The sequence below is a fragment of the Pholcus phalangioides genome, unplaced genomic scaffold (assembly GCF_987345545.1).
Source record: "Pholcus phalangioides strain wild (caught in Gottingen) unplaced genomic scaffold, Ppha-v1.0 ptg000015l_1, whole genome shotgun sequence".
NCBI classification, from domain to species: domain Eukaryota; kingdom Metazoa; phylum Arthropoda; class Arachnida; order Araneae; family Pholcidae; genus Pholcus; species Pholcus phalangioides.
In genome coordinates, this window is record NW_028301608.1 from 90,468,552 (window position 1) to 90,478,224 (window position 9,673).

Sequence of the window (9,673 nt, forward strand, 5' to 3'; positions counted from 1 at the left end):
AAAAAATAAATGTAAAAATTTACAATAAATATATATAAAACAAAGTAAAAGTATATAAAATTTTCACAGTTGAAAAAGGTGATTTTTAAAATTCTTTAAAGGAGTATGAAATATATCCAAATGCCCTATTCGACAATTGTATAGCTTGCAGAATCGATGAATAGGATAGTAATTACATATATTTGATCGATAACTTTTAATTGCAAATACATTACAAGATCTGCTGCGATACATTGGTACATTGATGTGAATTTCCTGTGAAATTGGCGTACAATCAATCTTATTATGAAATAATTTATAGAAAAATGATAACAATAAAGCATTTCTACGATCATCCAAACTTACAACATTAAATAAATTACGTAAAAACGTACCAGTAAGAACATCGCAATTGACACCGAATTTCTTGAAATAAAATTTTTTTAGAAATCTATATTGTATAGATTCTAACAGGTTTATTTGGTAATCGTGAACGGGGTTTGAAATAATACAGGCATATTAAAGTTTTGATCGAATTAAACAATTAAACAACACTATTAGAACATTAAAATCCTCAAAATGTTTGGTGATTCTCCAAGTTTTTCGTAAGGAGTAAAAACGGTATCATTAATATGGTTTGATAAATTATAATCAGAAGAATATCGAACACCAAGGTCAGTTCCTTCAATTCTTATGAATTTTAAACTACATTATTTACGAATTTATGAGGCTCCCGGTACAACAAAAGAGCGAAAAGAGCAATTTTTTTCAAATTTAAAAAATACATACAGGGTAATTTCACGATTCCTTTTGCCGAAGCATACCTTGAAGCATATTTCCAATTACAAAATGCATTTAAATAACCTTTAAATCTCAGACACATCATTCATATTGCAAGAGGTTGTATAGTTATGCAATAAAAAAAATAACTTCTTATACGGACACCCTGTCCTAAAAATCCCAAATAGAAAGTTGTTGCTCCGTCTCTCCCGAAGCCAAAAAAATAAATTCCACGTTTCTAAGGGGAATATTCGATGAGATATTCGAATTCATAAATCAGAAAAAAGTTGAGGGAAAGAACAACATAATTTAGATACAGAAGCGTTTGTCAGTATATTCTGTTCTCTCGACTTTTCTGCGGTTTTGGAATTCAAATATCTTAGCGAGTATTGCACTTAGAAAAGTGAAAATTTCTTTGTTTGCCTTTGAAGAGACACGGAAACAACTTCCTAACGGGTTTCTCAAACACAGGGTGCTCGTATTGGGCGTGGGTTCCCTTTCCATAGCGCCGTAAGCATACGCTGGGGTAGGACACGCGCGACGGACGATATAAATTAGATTATCGTCGCTGCGGCAGACATCAAAAGCATACCTGGTATCTCGAGCTCATCCGGGAATCATTTTTAAAAAGCCGCTGTGGTGGTCGAGTGGTTATAGTGACGGACTCGCGATGCGAGGATCCGGGTTCGAACCCCACAGTGGTGGTCGGCTGAAGTTGGTTTTCTGTGGTTCCCAACTTCAAGGCGCAAATGCGAGCCGATCTCCCCGTTAAAAAGTCTCGCCACAGAGAGCAACAGTCCTACAACGATGAATCATTCAATCATAACACTTCACTCATAGTTAGAAAAACTGGTGGCAGATGGCAGCACTACACATAACAAGCATTACAGAGAAACAAAAAAAAACTTCACGTCAGGTTTCACTACACGTACACGCTCATTCCCGCATGTACCGATTCGTTGGGGGTTCCGCGGGGGGGGGTGTATGTGTGGTGTAGCAGTAGTAGGTAGGGCCTCCAAAATATGGCTCGGGGATCCATGATGTTCTTAAGTCAGCCACCTCGTTGAGCAATTTGCCTGTTGTGGCGTTGTATTTGTATTTGCATAAAGAGTTACTTTTTATATTTTAATAACTATAGAAACCCTTACAACATTAATGACGTATCTGAGTTATAAGTTATTTGGATACTTTTTTTCTAATTGGAAGTATGACTATAGGATCAATGGGTCACCAGTAAAATGCGGCAAGGGGAATTATGGAATCATGTAGTTAATTATGAAGGTGTCAAAAACCTTTTCAGGCTCAAAATGTTTCGGGTACTGGGTGCATAGGAAACTCCCTTCTTCTCTGAATAACTCGCGAACCATTGATCCTACAGCCATACTTCCAATTAGGAAAAAGTATCCAAATAACGTGTAAATCTCACATGCGTCATTCATGTTGCAAGGGGTTGTATAGTTATCAAAATAAAAAAATATATTTGTTCTTGAAAATCCAATTACAAACGTGTTGCCCCGTCTCTCCTGGGCCAAACGGAAATAAAAATTCCACGTTTTTAAGTACATTATTCGATGAGATACCTGACTTCGAAAATGACTGAAAATGAAGGAAAAAGCCGCATAAACTAACGGACAAGCTCATTCTACGCTTTTCATGTGCAGTTGTTTACCCTCATTTTTAGTGATTTTCGAATTTAAATATCTGAGCGAATGCACTTGAAAACTTGATTTTTTTTTTCAGTTGGTCTCAGGAGAGAGACAGGGCAACAACTTTTTAATTGGGTTTTTTAGGACGGTGAACAAATGAAAAAGAAAATTAATACTTATACAACCGCTTACAATGCGAATGACGTATCTGAGGTCTAAACATTATTTTCATACGTTTCTAATTGAGAGTATGCTTCTGGGATCATTCCTCAGTTAGGGATTTATTCCAGGATGAAGGGAGTGCAATATCCCTATGCACTCCCTTCAGCCATTTTCGAACACATGCCCTGTGTATGTATCCAAAACATGTTCCTGCATGTAGCAATTCGATAACAATTTCCGGGAGTGTGGGTTTCAAATACAGTTACCCCTGTTTTTGGCATTATTGCTCTCAAACAACACATGCGTTTCCTTTTCCTTTTCTTTCCTTTTTTTTTTCAAATAAAGGCTCAAAAAAATGTTTTGAGCTCGTTCCGGCATCGAAGAAAGACAGGCACAAATTTTACTTATTGACACTGTCTTGATTGCCTTGTAAATTTCCAAAATCTTCCGTAGTTTTTATTCTGCGTAAGTTGTTTTATTTTAAAAAGTCGCCAACGTGTAAGGCAAATATACGAGAAATGCAAAAAAAACTTCTAATGCATTTCAACACACAGTGGGTGTTGTCTTCAGAGGAAAAAATATTTAACTACTAATCACGGTGACCGAGATTTGGTATCCAATCCAAGTGGGTCTTTTACACGTATTTACAATCAGATATCATGACCGAAAGCGACCTACAGATAGAATGCGATCGATAAATAAGGTCTCTTCTTCCCGATACAATTCCAACTGAACCTAGTTCCGTTTTGGTGGCAACACTTTACATAGGCAGAACTGGCCTTCGAGAATAATCTCAATGATTCGCGTGACATCTTTACACTTCTCATTTAGCATCATGACATCGTTAACTTATAGCCCTCGCCAAACTTGCTAAATTGGCGATATTTACAGAGAATTCCATTAACGGTTATTTACTGCCGAGAAATGACACGACAAATAACGATTATTTATTTAATTTTCACACACACACAACAATATTCTCTCGCTCTCTCTCTGGGGCAAAGTTGATCTATTCTTCCATAAGTTGCTTTAACTGGATTCCTCGCTTTTTTTCATTTTTATCATTATTTCATATTTTACTTTAAATCCAGAATCAACCGAATCATTTTTAATCTTCTCAGGCGGTTTCCGTGAAGCATCAATTATAACAGACAAGCGTGGACAATTTTCTTTTGGTAAGTGACGTGAAATTTTGAAGAACTTGAGAACTTTGAAGAACACCTCTATATTATCATGCAAAACTGTTCGCCAACGTTATTATCTCGACAAGAATGCTCACAAACAAAAAAAGTATAACACTTGAGAGATTTCTGGAATGATAAATGAACGCTGGCAGGTAATAAATTATGGTTAAGCAGTGACTATGGATTGATTTTCAGCCAATTGTTTGAGACTTTAGAAAACGAAATCTCTTCCAGCTTACAACGAAAACACATATTTGGAAAAATTGACTACGTTTAAACTGAACTTTCTTCCCAAGAAACCATTGAATTTATTTTTATAAAACTTGTTTTCTTTTCTTCTTCAAATCTATCGATGCTGGTGAAAGAATTCCAAGAGACAGTCTTTAGCCTCGTGTGTAGTAACTAGATTATATTCCATAGAGTTCTTCGAGGGACGAAGTGAAAGTAGAGCATTTGATGTCACGTACAAAATAAAGTCTATGTATTGTTTCAGTTTTTCTGGAAAGAATTCCACTCGACTCTTAAGATAATAATAACATTAAATCTAATATGAGTCTAGTGAATTAAATTTGATCGAACCATTTGAGTCCCGTTTTGTTTTTCTCACAAAAATATTGACACCTTTTTTATTTAAAAAATTCAAACATTTAAAGTAAGCATGAAAGTAAGCATGACTTGGACTATTAAGAGCATTCTGAAGCTTTGACTAACAGTCGGATTGATACCAGACTATTTCTATGTAATAAAATGCAGCAAAACCCCTGCTTAACGGTCGGTCATCCCTCATATGTGGCCACCCCTCTTTTACGGCCAAATAAAAATATCCCGGCAAAAAGCCTATTTAGATAATGTACTTCGAACCCCTGTTCAACGGTCACCCTCAGATACAGTCCCGGACACTATTTTCATCATTCGTTCCATCCGGCTGAAATCCCTATACGGACACCAAAAATTTCAATTTGGTTTAAATTATGGTCACTAGATGGCAGCAAAAGTTTTAATGTATTTGATCTAATTTTTAAAGTGAAACTTCCACAGCGACGGAAAGGAGGAAAGGGACATAAGAAAGTGAAACACTTTCGTTTTCCTCAAAACCCATTTTGTGGAATAACTGAATGAATGAACGCCAGGGTCTCTGCCACCGGACTTAACCCCGTTGCCGAGATCTCTTCCAGCCCGGCTTCGTGGCAGAGTCTGGAACAAAGTGAGTGCACCTAACAGTCCGAGTGTATAGCTAGTGTTGTGTATGATATTTCAGTGCTGCCATCTATACTTCAAATTGTGAGTGAAGTGTAATAATTGAATATTTGTAACGTTGTAGGACTGTTGCTCTCTGTGGCGAGACTTTTTAACGGGGAGATCGGCTCGCATTCGCACCTTGAAGTTGGGAACCACAGAAAACCAACTTCAGCTGACCACGTTTGTGGAATAACTGAATGAGGGATGAAGTTCCGAGAAGCAGATAGGTTGTGGTGGTGGGGAGGATGCCAATAGACATTCGGAAGTGTAAGAAAATGTGTTTTACTGTATAACCAAAATATTTCTATAAATAATGCGTTCAATGATTCCACGATGGACTAGTTGAAAAATTATCCAATAAAGAGTGGCTTACAGTCACATGATACTTGCCGCTGTGCGGCCGTGTGGACTCTCATGGTGAGGATCTGGCTTCGAACCCCGTTGATGGTACAACGGTGGTCAACTGAAGCTGGTTTTTTGCGGTTTTCCAACTTCGAAGCCCGAATGCGAGTCGGTCTCCCATTTAAAAAAAGTATCTCCACAGAGAGCAGGCAAACCTTCGCGATGATACTTACATTCACCACTTTCATTTCAAAACATGGAGGACAGATGGCAGCACTAGCAAGAACACGAAACAAGCAAAACGCTGACAACATCAATACGTTAGGACCATTCATATACATACACACAACACGTTCCTGTATGTATCGATTCGTTAGAAATTCCACAGAGAAATGTGTACGAATGGGTGTTCATGTAGGTTTAAATAGTACAGTCGACACACACCTAATGTTATAGTGACCATTCCATTATACCTATAGGTTGGATAAGTCCCAAATGTTTTCATATAACGCACATGCGATGCATTTTCCTACCGATGTAACGTCCATCCGATATAGCGTTCAATTTTGATAGAACGATGGGGTTCGTTATAACGAGTGTTGGCTGTAGTAGTATGAGGAGGAGCATCCCTCTTGTTGGAGATCATGTGTTTGTTGTAGCTGAAGCAGAGTCTTTTAAGACATATTTGTCTCTCACCACCATCTACTTCCTTCTGAAATATTGTTTTTCTTACTAAACCATAGTGACGGACTCGCGATGTGAGGATCCGGGTTCGAACCCCACAGTGGTGGTCGGCTGAAGTTGGTTTTCTGTGGTTCCCAACTTCAAGGCGCAAATGCGAGGTGATCTCCCCGTTAAAAAGTCTCGCCACAGAGAGCAACAGTCCTACAACGATAAATCATTCAATCATAACACTTCACTCATAGTTAGAAAAACTAGTGGCAGATGGCAGCACTACACATAACAAGCATTACAGAGAAACAACAAAACTTCACGTCAGGTTTCACTTCACGTACACGCACATTCCCGCATGTACCGATTCGTTGGGGGGTTCCGCGGGGGGGGGGGGGGGGGGGTGTGGGTGGGGTGCATGTGTGGTGTAGTAGTAGTAGGTAGGGCCTCCAAAAAATGGCTCGGGGATCCATGATGTTCTTAAGTCAGCCACCTCGTTGGGCAATTTGCCTGTTGTGGCGTTGTATTTGTATTTGTATATTTGTATAAACCAGCCCATAGAATCGCATATTGCATCGATTCTCAATGGTCCGTAGGTAGACTTGGCAATTACAACTAAACGAAAAAAGATTGACTTGTCATTATTGATATAAGTGCAGTAATATATACATATATATTCTCATGGTTAAAAATCAGACCTCCACGGCCCCTACAAGGGTAGGGATGAGAGAGCTCAAACCTGGCGGCCCGATACAAATCTTATTATATATTTTTTTTCGCTTATATTTTAAGTTCACCATAGAAGGGCTCGTCCAAGGTCTCATCCTACTGGCCTGCATTTAAGAAGAGGTGGACCCCATGCTTAGGGTAACGACATCTCAACGAGAAAATTACATCAAATTGTGATCCTAAATGCGGGATATACTATTTGTAGCCAAAAAATGAAATTTACGATGAAATTGCTAATTGTTTGCTGAAATTTCTGAAGGACTTACGGCCGTATTCACCGACCGAGTTTAACTACAATCTCAGGTTAAAGGATTATAGAGATCGACACGAATTGGTTAAAATCCCGAATTCGACAAATCCGTTCCGATCTCTAATCTAACCTGCGATTGTAATTAAACTCTTTCGATGATTTTAGCCGATATAGAAGTAGAGAGCTCTCTGCTACGAATCGCAGTAAACAAGAATTTATTTCAATGTAAAAACATTCATCATGAGTTGGGTGTCCGTATTTCATTCAGAAAAATACGGGAAATTGGTAGCTAAAAATACGAATATACTGTAAAATACGGAACATCGGCCATTTCATTTTGCTGATTTTATTTATCGTTGACGTAAGTCGGCAAAATTTGCAAATGCTGCTTAAAAGTTATCAATCTGTGGGAAAGTAGAATCTCTAGGAATTTTAGGAAATTGAAAAGTTTTCTTAGTAAAAACTATAAAAACTCAAATAGTTTTTGTCTCATCGAATGGTTCGATGAATATTCACATATTCATAGTCATAATTATCTCAAAAAATGTATAAGTGATGAAAATTATCTTAATTCTCAATGTTAGTAGAGATTGCAAATTCAAGTATATGTTTCGTTGAAAAATACGGGACAGATTTATAAGAAATCAGAACAACCAAAAATACACAGGAACATCGCTTACAATACGAGACATTTGTGCATAATAAGTATTTTATTCATGAGTTTAAATGTCCTGTGTTTATAGGGCATCTGGTCACGCCACTTATGCTGTAAGTTAGTGGTCCATCGCAGTGTTTCAGAATTTTTACTGGTCCTTGGATTCAGAAAAGTTGAGAAACGCTGCGATATTGTATCTATTGCTTATACGGCCCTCGTGGTCCTTTCCTTCGTCATCCAAGGGTTCATGTCCTTTCCCTTTTGCAACTGGGGTAAGCTTAACGTAAATTCTGCAAGTACAGGGCACTACATACAGCCGCAGACACAGAACACACACACGTCCAAAGACTAGTGGCAATAATTTCTTCGAAAAATAATTGTATGTAAATGTGAATAATCCACACATTGCATCAACACGCCCTCTACCAGATTATTTAATAACTATTTTAATTAAAGAATCGTTGAGCTTATTTCTTTGAATAGCATAAGAAAAAATGTTTTGGCAGCGATCTGACTGTTGGTTAAAACTACAGAATACTCTTATAGGTCACCAATGCTACTCATAATAGGCCAAATTTCTTTATACCCGTCTTGAATGGCATATTTCTGGCTGTACATTCATGTTATTACCCACCGCTATCTAAAAAATATTGTACGCCATCATTTCTAGTTTTCATAACAGTAATTTTTAGACTGAATCCGTGTTTGAACATGACCTCTGTTGTGACCGAATACTTGAATTTCACCGTTACCTTCCATTCGCTCAATCAAAAATATCTATTTTTATGGCTAGAAATCTTCACTACTATGTGGTCTTACTGTCAAGTCGATCTGAAATATAGTTATAAGTATCGTATTACATTGTTATCCGGTCCTAAAAGAAATTGCACCATAAAAATCTTTTCACTACTCATCAGCACGATAGCTAATGTAGGGGTAGAGAGAAAAATAGGTCAATAATACAAGAGTCAATGGGGGGGGGGTTAGAAGAGAGATATAGCAGTAATTGATGGTCGAGTGAGGAATCGGGTATTGATATTTACCTAGGGAAAAGACGAATGTGATACCGCGCACAATAGCTTCGATTTACTAAAGAGGCTCGACGACAATATGATGTATGAAGCAGTTGTTTACAGCGGTCTTGGTGGACACAGACAGAGATAGAAACTAAAGATATAACTACTTTCGAGGAAAGCGTCCCAAGTTGACGTCTTCAAAAAAGATTTGAAAAAAATTACCACTCAAAGAAGCGCAAGAGACGATGAGTAGCCAAATGTTATAATTTTTAATAATTTATTTGCAGCTTTGCTAGTTGCACTTCGCCGCTTTTTGTTTTTATGTGGTTCCGGGTAAAATGAATGTACTTCAATTTTTTCATAATTTTCGGAGGACGACACTTTGTTATTAAGTTACAGTAGTAGAAAAAGAAAGAAAGATAGAGACAGCGTAGTAGAATAACAGAAGTTTTCATTCGGATATTGCTATCACTTTTGCAATATACGGAAAAGACCAATATCATAACATGAGAAAAACTTCGTTCTGTTTTCGAGAATTTCGGTTGTGTTATAAATTTTTTCTTCCAAATTCAACTCCACCCCTGGTGGGGGTTCATAGTGGGCCCTCAAAGGTTGCATAGATAAATCGTGCCGAGCTGAAACCGCTGAAGCTACAAGTATGAAATTTGGCCAGTAGTTTTATTTAAGACTTACTAAGAAGGGGACGTAAAGACTTAATAAGACGGGGTTTTCGAAATTCAAACCCCCAAGGAGAGTTCAAATATTATTCGGGGGAATCATCGCAAAGTAATTTTCAGATTACCAAATCCACTCTCAAAGCCTGATTTACGGAAAGAGTTCATGATCATCCGCCACGAAACTGTTTTCCAAATTTTGCTTATCGTTCTTATGCTATCAAGGAAATGTATATTCATTAACGTATTACAATTTGTACTTTCCGATACTTTCCATACTCTTAATGACGATAAAAATATTCAGATTTTGAATGCTACTCCTTGATCCATAGGTTGAACAACATG